General features: G+C 37.2%; 1 protein-coding gene across 9 annotated transcripts in view; it reads right to left on the reverse strand.

Moving 5' to 3' along the window:
* Dtna (dystrobrevin alpha) overlaps positions 1–24,645 on the reverse strand; it is a 346,528-nt gene that overhangs the window by 158,040 nt on the left and 163,843 nt on the right. Inside the window, exon 1 of one of the 9 annotated variants that reach the window (XM_026400022.2) lies at positions 2,721–2,865. The exons of the other annotated variants lie outside the window; for them this stretch is intronic. The gene's annotated coding sequence lies outside the window, so the exon portion shown is untranslated. Of the gene's footprint in view, positions 1–2,720; positions 2,866–24,645 lie in introns of those variants that run through there. 9 annotated transcript variants of the gene reach the window in all.

The raw sequence follows: 24,645 nt of genomic DNA on the forward strand, positions 1-24,645 counted from the left end.
TCAGAAGTAATAAGTTTTCCTCTCACCATTCCTTTAACTTTGAGGGCATAACTTTTCTACTTCAGTTTCTGTATTTTCTCCTACTACTTCATGGATCCTAATTTTATCTTGGAATTTCCAATCCACTTGGCCTTTTACTTCATGTGTGGGATAAGCAGAGATAAGAGATTTTTCTGATTATAGTATTTCTGCGAACAACCCCCAAATCAGCAGATTTCAGATACAAGATATTGTTATTTGCTTAAAATGAATAATTTAGAATTTAAATAGAGTGAAAATATCAGGAGGGCATACATAGTGATTGTTTCATAAAATACATGTCAGAGTGGGGGAATTATAATAATATCACTATAAACTATATCCAGCTAATATTATTATCAAAGTAAAAGCAGTGGATTACTCCTTTGTACTAAAAATATAACAAGTGATTCATTCCCAGAAATGAGTTTATTCTTTTCCTATCAGATACTAGCCCACACATTGTGCAATTCTTGATAAGTTTAATCATTTTTCATAGTCTCTATTGCTTATTGAACAAAGCCCAACATGTATTATAATATCTGCTAAGAACATAACAAGCACATCTATTGCTAGTGATTTATAAGTGCTATTAATGGAATTAATTAAATATGAGAGTAAATTTCTGAGAATCATATAACCATTTAGAAATGTTCATGTTCTTTTTAAACATTGACCTTTTACTAGATATACAGCCAAGCTTTCTATTTTATTCTCCAAAGTAATCATTAATCCAACATCATCATCATCATGATAATTGTACCATTAGTTTTTCACTGAAAAGTTGAAGAATCCTAAAGAAAAAAAATCATTTTATCTAATTCCTTGTATACAAAAAAATGGTGATCAATAATAAAATTTAATAAAATAATAGGTGCAAAAATAACAACTCTTAAAAATGGCACATAAAGCTGATATTCGATCATCATTCCTTGGTTTCGTCTTATTCTATTTTAGAAATATTGTCTTGGATTTCAAAAGTTATTAATTTTCTTTGTCAATACAATTCTCCTTTATTGTGACTCTGTTGAATGTCTATTGCCTTAATAGAGGTAAATGTTTTGCAGATAATTAGCAATTAGTCTGAGCATCTAGGGAACTCTAGAAATGAAAGCTAAAATGTTAAGAAACATCAACAATTAACAGTAAAGCATGATTTAAACGAGAGTTGACAAAAGTATTCAGTTAAAATGTCCTGGCAAAATTCATAGCTTTTTCTGTATTCAAAAAAAAAAAAAAAAGGAAAAAGGGTGGGGGAGAATGAAAGCAGATAGAAGTGACATGTTTCATAATGCTATAATGATTTTGATATTTGTTATCATGAGAGGTTATGGCAAAAATTACTTTTAAATGTAACAAAAAATGTTTCTGTTGTAACTCCTTGCTCAAACTTGGAAGATGACTTGAACATACAAAAACAAGAGACTAAGGAACTAGCAATGAAAATCAGCTCAGAAGTGGATACAATCAAATCTAAGTTCCCCTTTTTGAAGAAAATGTAGTACATATTCGACTTGGGGTAATTTATTGACTTTCATTATAATCAGTGCCAGCTAGTGGCAAATTAACTGACTTAACTCACTAGGAAAGCATTTTTCAAAGATTTTCATATGTGGAAAAACTGCAGGTGGACAGTAAATACACTGTAATAACAGTAGTCTCTGCTACTGTGTAGTTAGGTTTTGTCTCTAAAAGCTGCCAAGACAATTTGGTCCAGAAAGAAGTTGCATAAGTTAGCTCTCTGCTAAAACGTGAAATGCATGGTAAGGTTCCCTAAGCAAATCAAACACAAAACATCAGTAAAAACTATAAACAAGGAAGCAAAATAAGTTATCAATAAGGAAATGTTCCTCTTCTTCACTAGCTTGCCCTGTGTATCTGGAAGCCTCCCCTTGAAGCAGGCTACCAGGGTGATATATAAACAGCTCAGGAGGAGGCTACTGCTCTCTGGGATTTGATGCCTCACCAAGTCACACTGAATTGTTTACATTCAGGTCTTTGCCTCCAAGCAAAAGAGTTCATTTTACACTCACCCGTATTATATTTACTTCTATTTTTAAGTCCACCAGGACTCTTATAGCTGCAATACCTAAAAGAATTGAACGTTGCTGGAAATAAAATACGTTGCCAAAATTATAGATAAAACTGAACTATTCTCGTTGGATGAGGCTGGTGGTAATATAATACAAGAAGGAAAAAAAAAATCCCACATACAACAAATAAGCTAAATAACATGCTGGAGAACTTTGTCCTACTGCTTAATTTAGTATGAGACAAGCAGCTTTGGACTAATGCCACTAATAAGGTGTCCCCTAAGAAAAGCGGACTGTTTTCAAAGAACAAAAACAAGGAAACACTTTTCTTGGTTTCTCACTGATCTGAAGACACTAATTATTGCATTCTTATTATTTCCTTGGCAGTTTTCTTTCTTTGACTCTCATACACACACACACACACACAGGCACGCACATTCTACCAGAAAGCTCTAAAATTTTGCAATGTGTTAGACTTTCAAAGTTTTAGACTTCCAAATGAAAAACATCAAATCGGAGGTGGAGAAGTTGGGGAGGGGACAGAAGAAATTTGTCCTGTGCCTCTGTGGGGGCTGGGGGGCGGGGGCGACAGTGAAATTCCAACCAGCCAGTTATGCTACTGCTACAAAAGGAAGAGAGTTCAGTTTCATAGATTCAATTGTACCTTACCTGGTTTTGTAGTTAAATGCACCAACATGCCCCTAATTCTTCTGCCGAAGCACTACATATTCTGAGAGCTATAGTATTTGACCTTACACATTTCCACAGAAGAAACTCCAAAGTAACCTTTAACTTCAATAAAAAGCTGTGTTCATTCTCCCCCTGTGCTCAACACACAGCAATCTAATACACCTCATCATGTGGTCCGTTACCATGGTAGCAATGAATCCAGCTGCTGAAATACAAAAGACTGACAAAAAGTTGCTTTTTCCCCCTCCACCCACCCTGACAAAGTCATATTTTTTTTTCCTGTATGACAGTCTAATTTGAATGTTTCTCTTGCTGACTCAACTCCATGAACAAGGGAAAAAAAACAAAAAAAAAAAATGAATAACAGAGGTATAAGAATAAAAGGTTTTCAAAAGTATTTAAACTAGCTAATGAAATAACAACATGCATTTTTAAATCACCACTAATCTCTTGAAATAGTGATCATTATCTCCTGCTTCTGCCAACTAAATATTTTCAAATGCTGGTCACTAATTCAATAGCAAATAATCCCACAGCTCCTTTAGGAACATTAAAAAAAAAAATTCAGTAAACACAAAAGCTCAAAAACTACATCCGTAGACAAAGTTGTTTTTTTTTTTTTTCCCTTAGAGCAAACTTTACTCACGGCTTAGAAGAAGGAGGAAAAATTCTTCATTTTCTTTTTATTAAAGTCTTGTGTTTAACCATTACTTAAACAGATTAATTTCAATTCTACTTCAATTTTAGAGGATAAATTTGGAACTATGGTGATACACCTTGCTAGAATTAGCCAAACTATATTTAGGAAGTTATATTAAGAGCAGGGTCTTGAAGTTAGGTCAATATCAACTGTGGTCACTTCTGGGAACCCCCAAACCAATGACTGTGGAGTAGGAGGAAAGGAGTCCTGGTCCTTTAAGGTGAGACAGACAGAGCCCCGGGAGCCTGGAGCTTTCCTTCAGCTCAACACTGCCCTTCCTCCCCACCAGCACACCTGCACCAGCTGGGGCTCCAGGCAACTTGGTCCCTCAGGCCTGGCCTTGTTACTCAGCTTTGTTTACCTCCCAAATTTAGGTATTATTTTGCAATGATTTGTTGATGGATCTATCTTCTCCTTTTGGACATGGGCTCTCTGAGGAACCTTGTCTTATTCATGTTTCTGCACCAAGAAATTAGGGAGAGTTGGCATCAGGATGCAGGGCTACTTCTCCAATAAAGAAAAGCCGTTCACCCCCTGTGGTGCACTGGAGGAAAGCTGCTTCTTGCGGTGCTGTTCACAGCATTCCTTGCTGCCTTTAAAGTCTTAGAGCCTCGCTGCAGCCTTTTCCTTCACCCATAGTCTTACCAGGAGGCTGGAGAGGGGAGCTCCAGGGGCAACCATGGACTCAAGCATTGGCAGGTTTGAAACCTGGCTCCCATACACACCACTTTTGTGATTATGGGTAGATTATTTACCCTTTCTAAACCTCTACTTACTCCCCTGTAAAATCTTTAAAGTTATGAAAAAGGAGGCAACATGCACTGAGCTTGAAATGTACTAACTTTTCAATAAATTCCTGACAGTATTTTTTAGTAAATATGTTTGTGACTTTTGAACAAGAGGGACAATGAAGAAACCAACCGGTACTTGACTTCCCCTTGTTGATATAACTCATTTTTAACCAGATACATATTATTAGTCTCAAGTTTCATAATATGGGTTTGGATAATAACACAGTAAAAATACAGTGGCCATTTTAGGCAAGTAGCTAAGGCAGCTTGCCACCACCCACAAACAATCATCAGTTACACATATTTCCAGTGCAAAATGGACCATTAGAAGAATATTGAATTTCGAAGTAAAGTGAGTGTGGTGGCTCATGCCTGTAATCCCAGTAATGCAGGAGGCTTAAGCAAGAGGATTGCAAGTTTGAGTTCAGCCTCAACAACTTAGCAAGGACCTAAGTAACTTAGCGAGACCTTGTCTCAAAATATAAAAAGACTGGGGATATGACTCAGGGATGTGATGGAGCATTCTTGAATTCAGTCCCTGATACTAAATATGTATATATTAATACAAAAACAAAACCTTGGGAATATATTTTTCAATCTATAAATATGAAAAAAATTAAGTAGTTCACTGCAGGAAACATATTGGATTCTCAAAAATGATCATATGATTTATTAGTATTGTTTCAAATTAAAATGAAGTATTAAGGGATATTCACCATAAAGGATTTCAGAATAGAAATTATGTATATATAGATTGAATCATTTATTTACTTATTTATTTTTTAGTCAGTTGTAAATGGACAAAATACCTTTATTTTGTTTATTTAGTTTTATGTGGTGCTGAGGATCGAACCCAGTGCCTCACAGGTGCGAGGCAAGTGCTTTACCATGGAGTCACAGTCCTAGCCCCTAGATTGCATTTTTAATAATGTACTGATATTTGATTAACAGGAGCGTTTTAAGGGTCACCTTGATCTATAACAACTACTGTGAATTACTCAGCAAGATAAACTTTCAGCTGCTTTTCTCCACAGTCATCTAAGTCAGGAAATTACCTGACACCAAAGCCAATTGCATGGGAAAATGAGCATCAAAATCCCTTTGAAGACTACAGTGCAAAACAGCAGCCTGGGGTTAAAATATCCCGTGACAGGAAAAAAAAAAAAAAAACAACTTTCTTGCAGGAAGTTACCAGAAAGAATGTTGTGCATTGCAAGGTTTCTCTATCATGAAAAACAGAAAGAAAGAAAGAAAAGCCCTACAACAAATCTGTTGAGATTATGAAAATAGCTTGGGCAACTGCTACAAACCTGAAAAAAACCTCAAGTGTTATGACTCATGAGGACACAGTCCTGTAAAACTGTGAAACAGGCAAAAACTGAAAGAACAGGCAAAAAAAAGACAAGGAGCAGCCACGCTGGAAAACCAACATCCACTAACCCTCTTTAGAGCAGTTGATGAAGGCAAGACCAATAGACCCACATGTGAATAATTCATAATGATTCTCATGTGCGGCTCCCTGAACAGAGACTCTTTTAGGGCTTGTATGCATTTCTTTGGAACCGTCTGTGTGCCTTTTTGCTCCTATGGTCAGGTGCCCATTACATGGATCTAATTATTTTTTATTTTATAAACGTAGAGCTTGTCCTTTATCTAGTTAATGCATACGCCTACTAGAACATTTAATATGATCAGCCAACATGAGGAGCATCATTTGTCAGATGTTAAATCAACTTGTTTGATTTTCTCTTTTAAAATATTATGGAATATGACATCAGTGTATTAGGGTTGTTGAAAATTTGAAATTCCTTTTTGTGAATGTTAAGATTAATTTCTCTCTGTGTGTGAGCTGAATTTGTAATATAATCTGTGCTGGTGTGACCCACTTAATTACATGTGAAGAATCCAATCACCTGGAGAGAGAAAGTTTTTGCAACATAGGTGATAATTTGGAATATACCCCAGGAAGTTGATTTGCCAAGCCCTGGTCTCACAGAGGCAGGAGGGAGCTTAAGAGGTTATTTGCTTCACTGCTTTCTCTTCTGATGTGAGAGCATATAATTTATCACAAACTCAAGGTACTAATATGGGCTCAGAGGTCACTGGTTTGAATTACGCAGCAGGGCTACAAAAAATACTGGCTGCCAATATTAGTGAAACTAAAACAAGAGAAAACGATTTGAGCCTCTGCAAATGCCATTTTTTCAGGTCACATTTTAAGACTATTCTTTATTTCTGAATACCACAAAGAGCTTTGTTATTTGGGTGCTGGTTTATATTGAATAAAAAAAAAAAACATGTTAACAGCAATGAAAACAGATTGTGATCTACTGAACAATTTTTGCAAGCACATAGTTTCTTGAGCCACTTTGAGCAACTGACCTAAAGAAATATTAATCAGATTAGTATCTCTTCTATTCATGACAATTTCTTATGAAAGAACAAGGCTGTTGCTAGCCATCTCAACTTGTATCAATAGCCAGATAGTCTATTTTATCCTTAGGATGTTTTCAAAATATACACGCCTCTGAATCGTCTCAATGGAGCTATAAATAATAAGGCTCTTTTATGCTCTCCTAGTGTGGAAATATCATATAAAATATCTATTTTTAAATAACATTTGTGAAATTGAGGGTTATATATTTTACAGACAACCTAACATGAACCCATGATTTTCACCTTACTCATTTATGGAAATTGATTCCTAAACTTGTTTTTGCACTTTTCATTTCTTTAAATTTCACAGCTATATAGTTATTTCTGGATTTATCCTTAGTAAAAAAATATTCTTGTTTTTTAAACTTAATTATATAAGTATATTATACTTTTTTGTCCATCTTCTCACTATTAGATAGTATCATGTGTCCAAAATATAGAAAATATTTTTGAAATAACATTAAAAGCTCTCATAATTCAATCATCAAAGGTAATCAATATTAACATTTTTATGTATTGATTTAATTAAACACAAATAATTTTAAGATTGTCTTCTTTACTTAATGAAAGACATGTAAAATAAGCACCCTCTAGTATTTTACACTCTTTGAAAAACTTTAATAATGGCCTCGAGATCTGTTATTTGGATGTGTTAGAATTTATTTGGCTATATCTTATTGTTAAATGAATACTTAGCCTTTTCCAGATTTCTTTGAATGATGTACTTTTGTATATAGATTTTTGGTTGTATCTAAGGTTATTTAGTTAAAATAGATTTCTGGGGATAGGGAAAATTATTAAATTTACGGGAGGTAAATCCAAGCACAGAATTTTAGAACTGTGCAGGATCATACCTATAATTTAGTCTAATACCCACTTTACTGATTTTATTGGTGAGGAAAGTGAGGCTCAAGGAAGTGAAAAAGTTTCTTCCAAGTCCCATCACGAATTGTTCTAGTACTAGAACAGAAACAGCATTCCTTGAGAGTCAGCTTTGCATTTCGTACTTCTGCCATGTTGACTCTAAATGACAATTCACTCCTGAGGGGCTCCCTCCCAGTTCCACCTTGGTGTTGTGGTGTCATCTGTGAAACTCTACCAATGTGCTCAGGAGAGACAGTCCACATGGCAGCATCTCTTGCACTACCTTCTACTGATAGCAAAACAGAATAAATATTGAGAAACAAAGACTCAGACAAAAATTTGTTCTATGAAGAACAAAACAGAAAGTTCCTGGAAGTGTTGAGGGATCAGGGGCCTCTTAAACTTTGTGAACTCAAACTGATGTAAAATCATCAGAGCTGTTATGGCCTCTAAGTTCTTTTCATGGCCTTACAGTCAGTCGGGAGAGCAGCAGATCTGTGATTTGAGTGGCAGGCTGTCAGCCAACTCAACAAGAACAAGCCTGATCACCTGCAACAATGTCCCAGCCTGTAAATACAGGTGTGTTTGCAGGACTTATAAAGTCCCCCTTTGACAGGATATTCTTTCTCAGCTAGAGAGAAAAGAGAGTATACCTAAAAGTCAAGGAGATAGGCAGATTCCTGAGACTTCATTCTTAAAATGATTCATTTTCTTATTCTGAATACACAGTACTAGAGATTATTATTTCCTGGTTCATTCAGTGTGTTTTATTCTGAAATGAGATGACTTATTCTAATTCAATAGATTTTAATTAAGCGTCTTCTAAGAAGCACTCACAATGCTAGATGGAGTCAGAGAAATATAATGGCATGCAATCTAGATGGGGAGGTAAGAATGTGGATATAGAAAGTACAATTACAGATACAACAATATATGAGAAGGAATATGATCAACCTACTTGAGAGGGGATAGATAATTGAATTACGTCAGTTGAAGTAGAACATTTAGGGTAGAAGAATCACCCATTTGGTGCCCCCCAGTTTTGGAAAGCATTTTTTGTTGGGATCTTGGACATGTTTCCCCTGACTCTTTCACTTTCTGCTCAGACTTTGGATACAACATCACAGCACCCATTCTAAGCTTTGAGCTGATGAACCCTAACAGCAGATTGGGTGACCGAAAATAGATGTAGGCGTAATAAAAACTACTGAGTTTCTCCTTGCCTCAGTTATAGTACCCTGGGAAAGGACAAGTCATTTAGTATTTGGTGGCAAGGGGAAGATGAACTGTAACTTCCTAACTTCCTATCAAGTTGGGGAGAGAGAGAGAGAGAGAGAGAGAGAGAGAGAGAGAGAGAGAGAGAGAGAGAGAGAGAGAGAACAGGGGTGGATGGGGTCTGGAGAGAACATATATATCTATATCAGAGACAATGATATAGATGAGACAGGAAGTAATGAAGGTTATACACCTGTAGGCACTCAGTAAAAGTTAATTATTGGTGGCAACTATGATAAAATTACAGGGCTGTAGGAAATGAAGCAAGTTAGAAAAAAATTAAGGTAATTTTACAGATGAATAAATTATGGAAAAAGATTAAAAATAGTTTGAAAAAGGTATAAACTGATTGTGGGAAAGGAAAAAATAGAAGCATAAGTGCTCAAGAAAGTATGTAGCAAAATTATCATAAAGGAGGAATAGAAAAAACATCTTGAAAAAATATACCCTATTGGGAAAGTGGTTTCAATAAACTGTGATAAGAAATAGACTCATAGTTGGAATTTCATTCTGTATCCTTAAATGAATTCTGTTATCGAAATGAATGAAAAACATCCAACCAGTAGTTAAATTTTTTATATAACTTGAGTCATAAAATAAAGATATGGGGCACTTTGAACCCTTCTAAGTTCGAAGTATATTGCTAATGGTAAATACTCCGTTGGCAGGGCTGTCCACCTGATATTTCAGAGGTTCCAGGGAGGGGCTCACTGGAGTCAGTCTGGGAGACACTGTCCTTGCTCCACACGTTGTCATTTTCTCCATTCCTTTCAGCCACTGCATTCTGTTTAGAGCCTCATAGAGACAGGTGAAATGGAGAAACTGGAGAAGGTGTAACGGTGAACAATGAACAGGAAGGGAAGTGGAACAGAAGCCTCTGAGAGAGATGATTCAGCTTTTGAAAGGATGCCTGCATGTAAACAATGGTGAACAGGTGTTCTTCATTTTTCACATGGTGAACAGGTGTTCTTCATTTTTTACTGAAGCCACCACAGCATGCTTTGGCCAGGTTAGCCATTGGAAAGAACCTCTTGATGTAATACCAAAATTCTGGTTCATAAGAATATGAGGCAGGAAGAATCAATATTCAGCCTGCAGATGAAAACGAGTTTTGGAGGGAATTAGCCACACATTGTTCTTTTAAGAATGCTCGGCCTCCCAGTGAAGATACAATTATGTGTGTGTAAGTTCTCAGCCACACATACCGAGCACAGAGAAATACTACATCATGCATTAGACGCTGAGGTTTGGCTTGCCTACCCCTATTGCCAACAGAGCAATAACATCTAGAACACCGAATACAAAGATTATGTGTTTTATCTGTTTTAGACTTTATGATATCTTTCATAAACATTACAGACCAATTTAAAAAAGACCAATTAAAAAAACATTTTCTAATCATTTATAATTCCACCCATGACAGTTCACTTAAAAAAAAAAATTCCCTAGTCATATCCATTTCTAGGTAAACATGTAGCTTGATTATAAAACAAATTGTTATTTTTGAAACTGATTTCCCCCCTTACATTCTAAGGAAGGGTACAGATACCAAGGCTTTACTTTTGAAAAAGGATCAGTCTTTTTTTTTGTAATCAGCTTTAATGGGCATATTGATTACATATAGACTAGTCTAGAAGAGAGAGATAAAAGAAAAGAAATGAAGCCATTTTATATAAAAGACAATGACGGTGTGTTCATTATGAGTTGTATGGCTGGAAAATTACAAGTTATTATAGATAGGACTACAGATGAGACCCAGGGGACATGGGTGTTGAGGTTCTGAACCTGGGAGTCAGGTCCAGGTCAAAGGGAACTGTTATCTGTGGGGGAAGCAAGCTGTAAAACCCAGGGACCCAGGAAGAAGCAGCCAATTTGGGAGGGACCCTTCCTGACTTATGGTGTAAGGAATACTTGTGCTGATGACTAATTTTAAATATTCTGATTTATAAATCCTTTTTTATTATTGTCAAAATTTGAGGAAAGTTTTGAGAGGCAGTGGGTGGTTCAGTCCATTCTGGCAAAGGGGTATGAGGAGGGAATGTCCTCTTCAAGGGGATCTGGTAGGATCTCAGATTTCTCTGAGAAAGTGACATTGAGATGGCACATGAGAAGGATGGGGAGAAAGCATTTCAGGCAAAGAGAAGAGCATACACGAGGTCCCCCAGGAGGAAATAGCTTGAAGTGATTGAGGAACACAGGAGACAAGTGTGGCTGGAGCACTAGGTGTGAGAGAGAGGGAATATGATGTGAACCTGGAAAATTCCACAGGGAGCAGCATTTTGTAGGCCCTGCTAGGGATTTTGACATTTATTCCAAGTGCAATGGAAAACATCTGAAAGATTTAAAGCATGATAGTAACATAATATAACTTTGATTTTTAAAACAATACCCTAGCTATGGTGTGGAGAATGGGCAGGCCAGCAGCAAGAGTGGATTAAGTGAAGTGAGTTTAGAGGCTGACTGAAGATGGTGAACTAGATGTTGACAAGTTAACAATGGAGACGGTAAGACGGGATCACATTGGAAATCCACTGTGGAGGTAGGATTGTTGGGAATCAGCCATTGACTACGCGGCGAGGATGGGTGAGGGCCAGGTACGCAAAAAATCTCCCAGCATTCCAAAATGAATGGAGATGGCATTTGCTGCAGGCAGAGGCTGGGCGCAGGTGCCTGCTGAGGGAATGCGGAGAGGGGCAGAGGGGGTGAGGAAAGTGTTCAACTTGAGACATCACTTAGATTGTGCTTTTGTGAGCCTGAAGCTAAGCAAAAAGGGTATATATGGAGACATACATATGAAAGTTGTAGACTTTTCAAAGTCATGGGAAAAAAAAAAAAAGCATGCATAGAGACAATGCCCAATGCCCCTCCCCAGAACAGAGGACTCAGAGAAGTAGGAGGAAAGCCCTGTGAGTGTATTTCTATAGAAGCCAAGACAAGGGAGTTTTTCAGAGGGGGAAGTGGTCTTTGAGTTCAGAGGTACTGAGAAGTTGAGTTAGATGAGAATGGAAAAAGAAGTCATTGGCTTTGGCATATGAAGACAACAATGACCATAATAAGAACACTTTTTGTGAGGAAGTAGAATCAACCTGTGTCGACTTATTTTTGAGAAACTTGGATTTATAACGGAGGGCAGGTAGGGTAGAGATGAAATGTGAAGCCAAGGTAAGTTTTCTAAATATAGGCGTTCTTGAAATATCCACTGGATGTATGGTCAACTCCAGGCAGGGAAACTGATAATATAGGAAAAGAAATGGCTGACTGGTGTGCTCAGTCCTGGAGAGGGTCAAGAGGATGGGACAACTACGTGTGGAGAGAAACTGCCTGTCCTATGACACCAGGGAGAAGTGATGGAAGGTTGTAAAAGGATGCCTATTTGTATATTTAGAAATGGAAGGAAGTAAGAAGCAAAGGAACAAGGAAAGTAAGAAGTAAAGGAAGAGAAGGAATAAATTCTAGGAGGAGGCTCATTGGTAGCAGAAAAGAACTAGAATGAAAATACCCTAAAAGGAATACAAAAAAATGGCAAATGTGGATTATCAGAGCAAAAGCGCTGGCACACAAGTATGTAGTGTTTGGAGATTGGGATAGCTTATTTGGTGATTGTGGTCCAGTTTCAGATAACTAGCTCTAGTGGTCAAAGAAGTAGATGGCAGAGGTCAAATGAAGGTCCTCCCGCACCCATGCCATACGAGGAGGATATTGATTGGGACTGCTAGGTATGATGAAGTGATCAAGAACAGAAACAGGAGTTGGAGTAGGAATACTTATGTATTTATGTGACCTAAACAGAGCCAGTCAGAATTCTGTGGGAGTGAGGTTTCATCTCTTTTCTTTGTGACTCACAGTTAGGTAGATTATTTACACTTGCAGAGGTTGATGGCTTTCTTTCTCATTGCACGGATGGAGCCTCCTTAAATATTAATCCAACACTAGAGGAAAACAAGTGAGAATGGAGAAAGAGACAGAATCCCGAGCCAAGCCTTCAAGCCTCTGGATCTACTCTTACTTGAAAACCTGATTGTCTTTTTTTTTTTTTTTTTTTAAGTAACTTGAATATTTTGTTTGTTTTGTTTTTGTCTGTTACAAACACAAAGCACAAACTAGTGTGGATGGCCCTGAATTTTCAAAAAGAAGTACTTGGAAATATAACAGATTTTTTTTTTTTTTTTAGTTACCTACCCAATATCCAATCTCTAATTTTTCTTTGCTGGCCTAATACTCAGTTTTTGCTGTCTATGGTTCAGGGAAGGGTCTAAGTCAATTACCACAATTGTCCCCTCACCAGGAGGATGTCAGTGAACTGTGGACAATCTTCTGGAAGAAAGGTAGTAGTTGGAGTTGTGTGCCATTTAACTTATGAGTCAACTTGACTGGAACATGGATGCACAGATATTGGGTCATATTTTATTCTGGGTGTGTCTTGAGGGGTTTCTGGGTAATATTAACACCTGAACTGGTAGACTGAGTAAAAGAGATTGCCTTATCCAGTGTGAGTGGGTGTCCTCTCATCCAGGGCCCGAAGAGAACAAGAGACTAACAGGCTAAGCTCCAGGAAATTCGTACCCTCTGCCTGATGGTCTCTGAGCTGGGACAGGGGTCTTCTCCCTTTGGACTTAGACTGGAACTTATGCCAACAGCTTTCCTGGTTCTCAGGCCTTTGGACTACAAATCTGGGGACTTCTTTGGTTTCCATGATTGTGTGAACCCATTCCGAATAATAAATCTCTTTTATTTTTATTATTTTTTTTTTGTGTGTGTGCACAGTACATTGGTTGTTTCTCTGGGCTGCCCTAATACAAGCAGTGTCCTTCAAAAGCTCACAAATGCTTGGAAACTCAAAATGTCATCTTGTTTAGGAGTAGAGTCTTTGCAGATGTAATCAGCTGAGGATCAAGATCAGATCACACTGGATTATGTTGAGCCCTAAATCCAATTACCGGTATCCCTATTAGAAGAGGAGAGGACATTACAGAGACCACGCAGGAGAGAAAGTCACAGAAGTCTGAGGCAGAGACTTGAGTGTCATAGCTACACGTCAAGGAATTCCCAGGATTGCTGAAGCCCACAGAAGTTAGGAGGAGGCAAGGAAAGCCCTTCCTTAGAGATCTCAGAGGGGGAACGGCCCAGCCAACTCCTTGATTTAGACTTCTTGACTAAGGAACTGTTAAAAAATAATGGATTTCTGTTGATGCAAGCCCCAATCCTATGGTTATTGTTAGAGTAACTCCAGAAAACTCACAGGGAGTTTCTGGGAAAGTTCTCATCACTCCAAAAAGACTCACAGAGAGAAATGAAAATGTCAACCTGTCAGGTGAATGGCAGATGGTTATGCATAGCTGGGGCCCAGGTGGAGAGTCAAGGCCCATGGGAAGAGACTGAAGAGCTAACAGAGTTCAGCAGGCCATCACCTAAGGGCTGAAAAGCAAATGATGGACGGTCAAGGAGAAGATCAAGGGAATCATGAGTGAAGAAAAAAATACCATTCACTGAAATCCCATTTTCCCCAGCAAAGCTGTGTTCTAAAGAGGATGTTCCCAGAATGACATTTTCTTTCACAGGAATCCTTGGTCTTCCTTTCTAATTTTGTTAGCTCTTTTCCAGTCCAGAATCACAGAAACGATTTTATTTACTCTAGACTCTGGGAATGGAGTAAAAGGCCATGGTTAGCTACCTTCCCAATCTGAACACATGACACACATGCATTTCAATAGGGACTCTTTGGAAGAGTTTGGGGAAGATACTGGTACTTTTGAAGGGTGGGGCATAGTGACATGATAGGAGCTGGTCTTTAGTGTGTCCTCTGCTTTCAAATTCATGCTGACTGCATGGCCTTGAACAAGTTACTTACCCTCCTGAGCCTCTGTTTCATCATCTAAAAGTTAAGTCAGCAGTACCTAATTAATGGACTGGTGGTAATCAAATAGGTAATACGTGGAAAGTACCTAATAAGTACCTAGTGTACAGTAACAGCAGCTCTTAATATTTTTGAATGTTGTTTCAAAATTTTAGCACTAATAACACTTTGGACCAGACAACCCTTTACTTTGGAGAATTATCTTAAGCATTATAGCATGTTGAGTAGCACCCCGGCCTGTACCCACTGGATGTTTATAGCACCCCTACCCCCGGACATGACAATCAAAAATGTCAACAGATATTGCTAAATTTCACTGGAGGAAAAACTGCATGCAGTTGAGAACCATTGCTTGGAGTAAAGTGGGCAAGGTTCTGCACAACTTTCAAAACCAGTTGTGGATGATTGTTTTTGTCCCATCTATATAGTGAGCAGAATTCACATAAATGTTTTTGTTATGAGTAAGAACATTTTTCTTATTTAAATAAAACACCATCCTTCTTTCCACATAGTGGAGGGTCTATCTTGTATGATTGTCTTCCTTCAAATTCCCCACTGGATGGGCTGGGAAGGTAAAGCCATAGCACTACATCAGATTGGGGTATGAGGGCAGAATTATTTCCAACACTGATATTTCTTTGATATCTTATGGTTCCCCCATGAAAATTCATACTGATGTATCTTCTTCCTGGGACTTTGAAAGCTCCATCATATGATTAAATATTCCAAGTAGAAAAGACTGGGCTTTGGGTGCACTTCAAGCTATTGGTGGTGTCTTGTATTCAGGTATTCAGATATCAGGCATTTTAAATTTAGGGGTTAATTTTTACTACCCAGCTAAAATTTCTTTTATTCTATATATTTTTTCTTTTGCTTCTACATTTTTTAAAAGCATACATGTTTTTCTTTTGCTTCTACATTTTTTTTAAAGTAACCACCTTTTAAAACAAGGGGAAATATTTCAGAATCCTTAAATACTCAGCAAGAAAAAGAATACTATCAGCAAAAGGGAACATGTTAAAATATTTTCCCAATAAAACTGAGCAAACACAATAGCAAGCACTTGAAACAAGCTGTCTAAGAGTGTTGGTTCTGGTGGGTATTTAATTCTGTATTCTGTTAAAAACATTTTGGAGACAGTAGGATCTAGACCTGTTATTCTATAGTCATTCTCCAGACCCATACCATAGAGAACGACACTATATTAAATGCTAATTTTCATTTTTATAATTTAATGAGCTCCTTCTGAGAAGGCTACTGTTTCACCAGCACATCAGAAATATTCAGGATGGCCAGTGCAGAATGAAGGTCGAGGTCACCCACCTGAAGCAGATGTTGCTGTTTCAGTTATTCATTGATGTTCTCCAGACTCTGACAAGCATCCACTCATTACTAGGCAACTGAAGCTTATTGGAGTTAGTATACATTATGCAACACTATAGATGTAAGTATGACAGGAATCTCAATATTTGCTGGGCGCGGGGGGGGGGGTACCAGGGATTGAACTCGGGCACTCGACCACTGAGCCGTATCCCTAGCCCTATTTTGTATTTTATTTAGAGACAGCGTCTCACTGAGTTGCTTAGTGCCTCGCTTTGGCTGAGGCTGGCTTCGAACTCACAATCTTCCTGCTTCAGCCTTGAGAACCACTGAGATTATAGGCATGTGCCACCATGCTTGGCGGGATCCCAATATTTTAATGAGAAAGCAATCATGAGCTGAAATAGGCTTTTTTTTTTTTAATTAGGAAAGACAAATAATATTTAACTGAAAATCCCTTGTGTTTACAGGTAACAAACTTACACAGAACACTTCAGAGCTAGATGACATGGGAAATCCCAAAGAAATTCTTTTCATCAGGTGGAACCACTTCTGTGAAGAACTGAGTTTTAAAGAAAGAAACTGAAGAAGACTTTAGAAGATAAAAAGATCTCCCATATTTTTGGATAGGCAGAATTAATATTGTTAAAATAGCCACACAGCCCCAAATGCCATACAGATTTAATACAATTCCTATTAAAATACCAATGATATTTTTCATAGAAATAGAAAAAGCAATGATGAAATTTATTTGGAAAACTAAGAGGCCCAGAATAGCCAAAGCAATCCTCAGCAAGAAAAGTGAAGCAAGAGTTATCACAATATCAGACTTTAAATTTTACTACAGACCTCTAATAACAAAACAGTATGGTATTGGTACCAAAACAGAGATGAAGACCAATGGAAAAGAACAGAAGACACAGAGATAGAGACAAACCTACATAAATATGGTTATCTCATATTAGACGCCTTCGTCATAAACACACACTGGAGAAAAGGTAACCTCTTCAACCAGTGATACTGGGAAAACTGGAAATCCATATGTAGCAGAATGAAATTGAACCCCTATCTCTCACTCTGCATGAAATTTAATTCAAAGTGGATCAAGGACCTAGGCATTAGATTAGAGACACTGCACCTACTAAATGAAAATGTAGGCCCAACCCTCCACCATGTAGGCTTAGGAAATGACTTTCTCAATAAGACTTCTAAAGTGCAGGAAGTAAAATCAAGAATCAATAAATGGGATGGTATCAAACTAAAAAGCTTCTTCACAGCAAAGAAAACAATCAAGAATGTGAAGAGAGAGCCTACAGAGTGGGAGAAAAATCTTTGCCACCTGCACCTCAGATAGAGCATTAATCTTCAGGATATATAAAGAACTCAAAAAACTTAAACACCAACAAAATGAAAGAAAACCCAAATAACCCAATCAATAAATGGGCAAAGAAACTGAACAGACACTTATCAGAAGAAGAAATATGAACAATCAACAAATACATGAAGAAATATTCAACATCTCTTACAGTTAGAGAAATGCAAATTAAAACTATACCGAGATTCCATCTCTTTTCAGGCAATTATCAAGAATACAAGTAACAATAAATGTTGGTGAGGATATGAGGAAACAGGTACCCTCATATATTGTTGAAGGGACTGAAAATTGGTGCAACCACTCTGGAAAACAGTATGGAGATTCCTTAAAAAACTCAGAATGAAACCAACATTTGATCCAGTTATCCTACTCCTTGGCATACACCCAAAGAACTTAAAATTAGCATACTATAGTGATGTAGCCACATCAATGTTTACAACAGCTCAATTCACAATACCTAAGCTATGAAACCAAGCTAGGTGCCCATCAACAGATGAATGGATAAAGAAAATGTGGTATATATACAAAATGAAATATTACTTAGTCATAAAAAAGAATGACTTTATGACTTTTGCAGGTAAATGGATGGATCTGGAGACTGTAATGCTAATGAAATGCTAATGAAATGAAATAAGCCAATCCCCAAAGGCAGGATGTTCTCTTTGATATGCAGATGCTAACACACTATAAGGTATGTGGGGCATTTAGAATAGAAGTTCATTGTTTTAGACAAAGGGAAAGGAGTGGGTATGGTAATAGGAAAAACAGTGGATTAGATTGAACATAGCTTTCCTATGTTCATATACGAATAGATGACTGGTAAAACTCCACATCACATTTATTCACAAGAGTGGGACCTAAATAGAGTTAAGTTATCCTCTATGTATATATAATATGTCAAATTACACTTTACTGTCATGTAAATCTAAAGAGAATTATAAAAAATTAATTATAAAAAAGAGAACTGAGTTTTGAGGGGACTAGCAAGCTGTGTCCTTTTGGCCCCTTTCACTCCTGTACTGTAGGAAGGGAGAATCTAGGACAGAATAATGTGATTTTACCATTGTCCTCCATGTGTGCAGACTTTTTTGCCAAAGAAGGGTTCAAATTGCTATGGGGAGGCATTGGGGACTCAGGCAGGGGCATAGTTCTGTCTTACTCCCAGTGACATCATTGGTTGCAAAGGAACTGGATATATTATGTGGGATATATTAAAGTGTTTCCCCTCCAAATGTGCCCTTTGAGGATGTAACTACTCTAGGAAGAACTCCAACTTCAGATGAGATGCTATTTGATATTAGAGTTGTTTATATACTAGGACCACGGGGCATAATACTACTAAGTTGTTCTTAAAAAGACAGCCACCTTATTTATTCACCTACTATTAGAAAATGCTCTAAGTATTCATCAATCTTCTGAAAGCACACAGACACACACAGTAACATTTATGTTACAGAATAATTAGGAACTGCCAGAATTGAGAGCTACATTATTAATCTGCTTTGCTGGTTTGAAACCATCAGATTCACAGTTTTAAATTTTACTTATATAAACTCAGTGCAGACTTAAAACTCACATTTTGAAGGTTATAAAAATCAGTTGATGGCTAAAATACAAACTCAGACAGTAAACTGTCACTAATATGAATGCACTAACATTAAACCACATTGTTACTGGCGTTTGTAAGCCCATTTCAATCTCTAGTTTTTGATGGGAAAATATTCCTCTATTCATTCTCGTGATAACACAGTTTTTGAAATGGTACTTATGTAAAGGTAAATAGTATTTTGCAAGCTTTTCTGGAGTAGTAAAGGGCAATTAACAAACAAAAGATAACTCAACAAGTCAGGACTATAATCTGGGAATGTGAATAGACTTCTGTTTTCTAAGACACTATATATTTGTCTTACTCAAAGACACAACAGTGCAGATACGCCATTCATATTTTTAAAAAATTCTCTTTTCACTTCTGGAATGTTTAAGTAGGTATGAAACAAGTTTTTCATGTAACAGTAGTAGATCAAAGTCATGGATATGAATCTTTTCAATGCAATATATAAGGTGCTTATGGATCCCACTGTTTTATATTTTTAAAAGTGATTATGTCACAATTATTTTAATTGTCATGTTTAGCATTATATTGTGTCTATCATTGCCTGGACTATTTTATTTATTTATTTATTTATACTGGGGATTGAAGCCAGGGATGCTTTACCACTGAGCTACATCCACAGTCATTTTTATTTTATTTTTCTAAATTTTGAGACGGGGTCTTGGTAAGTTACTGAGTTTGGCCATAAACTTGAGATCTTTCTGCCTCAGTTTCCCAAGTCACTTAGATTCTGGGTATGCACATTCATGCCCAGCTTCGACTATTTTACTGTCTACATGGAAGAGCAGTTTAACATCTGGGGGTTTACACACACACACACACACACACCCAACAGTAAGCAGGATGTGGGCCTGGAAGACCTTCCTGTTTGTTTGTTTCAGCCATATTTCCAGCATTTAGCAAATATTTAACAATCTCAATAAACATCTAATGAATAGTAAATCTTCTGCACATTCTTTAAAACCAGAATCAACCTTATTTTCTTTTATTGTCCCTTTAGGCCTGGAAACTTCTCTTGGGACAAAAGAGGACCAAGAAGACAGGGATGCAGGCCACCCTGTTGTGTGAGAGGAGCCGGATGGGGAAAACTCAGACAGGTCCTAGCTGTGGCTTTGCAGCTAATTCCTGGGGTAGTCCTTAACTGCTCTGGGCTTCAATTTCCTCAAATGAAAAATTGATGGGTCTCAGGTAGATGACCTGAAACATCCTTCCTGATGCTTTAAATTCTAGGATTCTAACAGATGGTAAATCTAACCAAAATATTACTTGGAATAGTTGTACCTAGCTCAGAATCAGGGAACAAGAAGGATATGTAAAGAATGTTTAAAAACTGAAAGGAAGAAAGAATAGATAATTGTTCTAAGAATGCATTAATGCTGCCTGTGCATCCGTAGGATTTTCCACCAAAGGAAGGAGCTCTTCTCTATAGATATAAATTTTTGCAATTAAAACAGTCAGAGATTGTTTTTTGATAGTTTAATTTCAATTATATAAGTTATTCTTACCCTTGGTATTTAAAAGGTGTGATTTAAAAATTCAGAATGCATTTATATACTCCCTTAAGAAGTGCTAATAGGGTCACTATAGGTGGGGAAATTTTTATTTTGCATCTTAAACCCTTTTGTAAGTTATAAATAATCATTTCATAAATATTCTTCAGGAGAAAAAAGAAAGGGAGAAATTCCTGCCTTAACAAAACCTCAACTCCTAGTGCTGATTCTAGATAACATTTAGCCCCCAAATTCTATTAGTTTACAACTTCAGACATTGTCATTTCCAGAATTACCCTCATATCAGTAAAGCAGGATTTTACCTAAATAGGTCTCAGAACTATAAGATGCTAGATCTTTGAAATTCTTTTTGAACAGAAATAATACTAATTTTAGTATTAACCTAAACATAAACTTATTTGACAATCAGAAAAGATCTATATATTTTCAAATAACTTACTCTTCAGAATACTTCTAAATTTATGTGTAATTGGACATTTTATCTATGTTCTGTTCCTTGTATGCTTGAATTAAATCTTTCCTTTGTTAGCTAAAATAAATAAATAAATAAATAAATAAAGGAAAAAAAAGAAAAAAAAAAGAAAATATTTTAAATGAAAAATTCTAACTTTTTCTAACACATGTATTCTTCTTATAGGATTAAATCAGAAAGTTCTTTAAGAATGGAATTTTGCTAAAGAAGACATGTCATTCTTGTTCTGCTACTTAACCAAAAATATGTCAGTGGTAAGTTATTTAAACTCTTGGAACCCTAGTTATTGCATTTGAATAACAAAGGTAACACCAGGCTTATTTGAGGGATTATTATGAATTTTAAAAAAGATAATGTGTACAGAGAATCTGCTTTGGTGCTTGACACAGAGGGCTAGGGCCCTCTGTCAGGGAAGATTCCCTTCCCTGAATGGAGCATTCCTTTTCTTGTAATGGCTGAATACAGTGTCAGAATCTTAACCATCCTGACAGCACTCAAGCCTCTCTCCAAACAGGACCCTCCATACTTCATTCATACCAGAAAGAAGACCTCACTGTCCTTGGTACGGGATTTCCAAAAGTGAAAAAAGACCAGGCATTTGTCCTTGATGAAAAATTCAGAAGGAAGACAGACAGATAGCATGAGGAATTACAGTCTGATGCTGTGAATGCTGAATGAAGATTGCTTTTATTTTTGTTGTCTACACTAGGAGCTCGTCTCCTAAAAAGGTCTATACTCAAAGGACTTAAAATTAGCATACTATAGTAACACAGCTACATCAATATTTATAGCAGCTCAATTCACAATAGCTAAACTGTGGAAGCAACCTAGATGCCCTTCAATAGATGAATGGATGAAGAAAATGTGGTATATATATACACGCAATGGAATATTACTCAGCATTAAAAGAGAATAAAATCATGGCATTTGCAGGTAAATGGATGGAGTTGGACAATATCATGCTAAGTGAAGTAAGCCAAACCCCCAAACCGAAAACCAAATGTTCTCTCTGATAAATGGATGCTGATCCATAATGGGGGAGGGCGTGGGAAAAATGGAGGAACTTTGATTGGGCAAGGGGGAGGGTGCACGGGGACAGGAAAGATGGTGGAATGAGATGAACATCATTACCCTAGATACATGTATGACTGCACATATGGTGTGACGCTACAACATGTGTAACCAAAGAAATGAAAAGTTGTGCTGCAATTGTGTACAATGGACCCAAATGCATTCGGCCGTCATATATACCTAACTAAAATAAATAAATAAATTATTATTATTTTTAAAAAGGGCCCAAAGGGCTATGTGAATTCATAGAGAGGAGTGATAACTGTTGATCCAGGAGGGCTTGTCAATGATTTCAGTGAAGGGACAACAACAACAGTTGTAATGGACTTTGAAGGATGACCAGCACATTGTGAGTCACTGGAGAGCACGTGGTAGTGAGGGGGATTTGGGGAGGAGAGTCTATGCAGGAGAACCAGCTTGTGAAAAGTAAAGGCATGAAGAACAAGGCTTAGAAAAGGTGAAAACATTCTGGGAAAGATAGCTGATGAGGAGCAGAGGCAGTGACCCTGTATTATGACATTCTAAGGAACACTGGACATAGATTTTTCTTTTTCTTTCTTTTTTTGGTAACTGGGGATTGAACCCAGGGGCACTCAACTACGGAGCCATATCCCCAGCCCTGTTCTTTGTATTTTATTTTAGAGACAGGATCTCACTGAGTTGCTTAGGGCCTCATTAAGTTGGTGAGGCTGGTTTTGAATTCATGATCCTCTTACCTCAGCTTCCTGAGCCTTTGGGGATTATAGGTGTGCACCGCCAGGCCCGGCTTTAGCCATGGAACTTTTGAAACTTGAATTTCAGAACAAGACACCGAAGAATGAAAATGATGCAATCTGAATGTAAATTAGGAAGTTGATTTGGGCCGTCATGTTTTAAAAGGAAAAAAAAGGTTAAGAACACTGAGAAGGAGGTACTTGTGTTCAAAGCAAGGCTGTTTAAGATTTGCCTAAGGTCCATTAATGTGATAGAACTTTTTTTTACCATTAAAAAACAATGCTTCTGTGTTTTAAAGTTATTTGGTGTTTATGTTACATGAGAGGCAGAGGAGCATAATCATTCAGAGTTTAGGCTCTGAAGCCAGAGTGTCTGGATTGGAATACTCACCCCCACTAACTGAACCTTAGATAGGTTAGTTAGCCAACCTCGATGAGGCTCCAGTTTCCTCCTTAAATAAGGAGTTAAAATGTGCACGTTGTCAGGTGTGTTAATACAAAATGAAGTACATGTGTATACAGAAGGATGTCTGGTGTAAATGAGAACTCCGTAGACATCAGCCCATCTTGCTTTGTGCCTTTGCCCTCATTCAGCAGCCATCTCTTTAGAAAGTCCCTACAGTGTCCAAGCTCTAGGCTGACTTCCAGGGATACAAAGATAGATACAAAATGACTTTTGTCTTTACAATCATTTGTGGTTTCTCACATCACACTAGAGGGTTCAGCAATAGTAGTACAGACTTATATCCTAGTTAAAATACTTTTCTGAACTGTTTGGGCAACAGTGATTTAAAAATCTCTCCCCACAACGTTGTTTATTATTATTATAACAGCCAACTCCTCTCTTCTCCCTTCTCTTCTTCCCCCAAATTGGAGAATATCATGTTAAGTGAAATGTTACATCTCTGCAGCCTGAACTATCTTTGATGGCAGGTATTTCCTGTGATTTCAGGCAACAGTGAGCTTATTTTAGTAGCTTCCTCTACTTATGTGCACCGAATCTTCCAAAGATGAGTATTTCCACCATTGCCTTAGAGGTCTCTTTGCTAATTCATTTGACTTATGTGTTAATGTAGCATCTATTATTGGTGGGTGAATTTTTCTTTCCCAATGGCATTTTTTTTTCCCAAAAAATCATACCTTCAGAAAGTCTTATTTCTGTAAGCTGGAGAGAAATGTTAATGATTTGACTTTTCAGTGCTATACCAGACTAAGGAGAAGACTTGCTTGGAAAACATCAGTTATTCACTGCCTTTTAAACCACAGCATAAAGCTTTTCATCTCTGTATCTCTTAGCTGCAGGTTTATGACGGGGTCCAAGTAATTCTGTTCTGTTCATGATGACATTTGCTCATTGTCTGAAAGGATTCTAAATTAGGTATTGCAGGTTCAACATTAATTTTGGTTGAATAGTTGAAAATTGTTGGAGAAGGGACACCATGTCCTTTTGAGTATAACCACAGTACATTAAAATGGACAGATGAACAGTTGTGATAGCCTCAAAGGGAAAAATTTGAAAAGGAAAATGTCTGCATACAAATGAGAAGGAAATGAAAACAGCAAGGCACTTACATTTAAAATAACTAAGGAAAGTACCGAAATGATTACATGAAAAACTACTTTAATACCAAGGAAGCCCTTTAGAATGAATGGGACCATTGAAACAGGACAAATTGTTTACCTGGTAAAAAAGATAAGACACTGGCATCCTGACCACTTTATACCTCTATTCAGTATTTATTATAGGAGATGTGTGAGATGTTCAGGGCGTAAGGCATCTTCAAATAGTAAACACCCATTCTTAGAAGACAGAGAGACCGGATCCCTCAGCTAATGGTGAAAGGTCCATAATAAAATAAGAAGCTCTAGGTTTAAATGTAAATGCCAAATGGATGGAATTGGAGAATATC

Source organism: Urocitellus parryii, chromosome 13 (assembly GCF_045843805.1).
Source record: "Urocitellus parryii isolate mUroPar1 chromosome 13, mUroPar1.hap1, whole genome shotgun sequence".
Taxonomy (NCBI): Eukaryota; Metazoa; Chordata; class Mammalia; order Rodentia; family Sciuridae; genus Urocitellus; species Urocitellus parryii.